The following is a 2196-nucleotide window of genomic DNA, read 5'->3' as shown; positions in this document are numbered from 1 at the left end:
AAATCTTGTAATATAACTAAGGAAAAGATCAGGCCATCCTTATAATAAGTCAGTGGTGGGATTTCTCCAGGAGAGCCCTTGAAATTCAGCAAGTTTGGCACAACCTCAGCATGACTTAAATGTTTAGGTAAGAGAAAAGGGGGCTTCCACAATCAACACAGCGAAGAGAAAAGCTAGTATGGCAACAATGGTTCCAAGCCTTTCTGTCTTCACCTAAGAATATCTCTTACTCCACCTGGATCTCTCCCTTCACAGCCATCAATGAGCCTATGTAACCATGCAGGTGAAAGAATAAGCCTGGGGCCTATTCACAGGGAATAAGCTGAGCAGCTTCAGAAATCCTAGAATGGGACAGGCACTAGTGGTGGTTTATACCTATAATCCTTGTTTCTAAGAGGCTGATATGAGATTCATGACTCAAAGCCACCCTGCGTAAGAAAATCTTTCAGACTATATCTCCAATGATAAGAATACTCTAATACTTTATACATTGTTTATAAAAGAAAGAAAACACAGGCTTCAATAATCCTGTGATCCAAGTTATATAAACAGCAATAACAAATGTCTGCATGGGAAAAATAAAATTCTTATGGGGTTGTAATTCAGTGGTAGAGCATTTCCAGTTTCAGAAAGGAAAATGGCAGAACTCACAAAATGTCAGTAATGTTTTTTGATGTTAAAATTTGAAGTGACTTTTTTTTTTCTTCTGCAGATGTTCTTTGGGTAGTATATATTACTTTCTGATTTTAAAAAAAGGACTATGAACCTTAACATTTGAAATAAAGCTACATATGTTATTTGCTCTTCATTTCAACTTGGTTATGAATATCAGCCACCTCTACTGTAAGTATCTTTACGATAGTAAGGCCTTAAAATTGGTTTAGCCTAGTAGTTGTTCATTGTCCAGTTTTTTCTGGAAGGAAATCACAATCCTATTTTGCCTTGTAGAATTTTTTTTTTTTTGGTCAGTCGTGGGGCCTGAACTCTGGGCCTGGGCACTGTCCCTCAGCTCTTCAGCTCGACTAGTGCTCTACCACTTGAGCCACAGTGCCACTTCTGACTTTTTCTATTTATGTGGTGCTGAGGAATCAAACCTAGGGTCTCATGCATGCAAGGCAAGCGCTCTACGACGGAGCCACCTTCCCAGCCCCTCTAGAATTTTTTTATTTTCAAATAATAGTTCCATAATTTCTATTACACATCTAAATAGAAAAAATATAAAATAAAATTTTATAACTTAAAACTTTTTTAGAATGAGAGAAACTGCAAAAGGCAGCAACACAGAGGCGCGCGGGGAACAGGCAGATGCTGCGGGGGGCTTTCTAGGACACCCATGTCCGGTGGACTTCCTCCCCGGCCCCGCACCGTCTTAGCCCACAGTAACCTAACCGCCCCTCCACTCGGGCCCCCAACCCTCTCTGCACTGCTGCCCGCGCAGGCTGAGACCCTGGACTCTGTACCGTGGAGGAGGCCCGTAAGAGGCCATGTTGGGCTCCGGAACCACCAGGCCCCAGCTGAAAACCGCGCTCTGGGATCCAGACCGTCCACTGCGAGCCCAGCAAAGCGGAAATGTGTCACGGGCAGGAACTGAATCCACTGGGCCTGGCTTGGTGTTGATTTCAGTATGCTGCGACGAAAACCAACACGCCTGGAGCTAAAGCTCGATGACATTGAAGAGTTTGAGAGTATTCGAAAGGATCTGGAGACCCGTCAGAAATAAAAGGAAGATGTGGATGTTGTGGGAAGCAGTGATGGAGAAGGAGCCATTGGGCTCAACAGTGACCCCAAAAGCCGGGAACAAATGATTAATGATCGAATTGGCTATAAACCCCAGCCCAAGCCCAACAATCGCGCATCTCAGTTTGGAAATTTTGAATTTTAGATGGATTTTCTTGAATGCCAGAACCTGGCATGGAATAAAATGATGGCAGAAGTACAAATCATGTTTAGAGCATTGAATGCTTGTAATGAAGCAGAATGTTTTACCTCCTGCAGAGAGAAATCATCTTTGCATGAAATTACTGATGTGTAACACACACAAATTGGAACCCAAATTCTGGTTTGTCTGGAAAATTTGACTGTGTAAAGCTTATCTGACTTTGTTTTTTAAAATAAATGTATTTTGGGGGGAAAAAAGCTTTTTTAAATGCCTAATTTTCCACTCCATGTATGTTTTCACTGATTTACATTGGTAAC

The 2196-nt window shown here is 42.0% G+C and overlaps 1 pseudogene; it reads left to right on the top strand.

The window, feature by feature from the left end:
• The first annotated feature begins 1585 nt into the window (after nt 1-1585).
• On the top strand, nt 1586-1901 carry LOC105995095 (annotated as a pseudogene).
• The last annotated feature ends 295 nt before the right edge of the window (nt 1902-2196 follow it).

The sequence above is a fragment of the Dipodomys ordii genome, unplaced genomic scaffold (genome assembly GCF_000151885.1).
Source record: "Dipodomys ordii isolate 6190 unplaced genomic scaffold, Dord_2.0 Scaffold113, whole genome shotgun sequence".
NCBI lineage: Eukaryota > Metazoa > Chordata > Mammalia > Rodentia > Heteromyidae > Dipodomys > Dipodomys ordii.
Note: the sequence above shows the minus strand (reverse complement) of the source record. Positions and strands in the feature narration are given on the sequence as shown.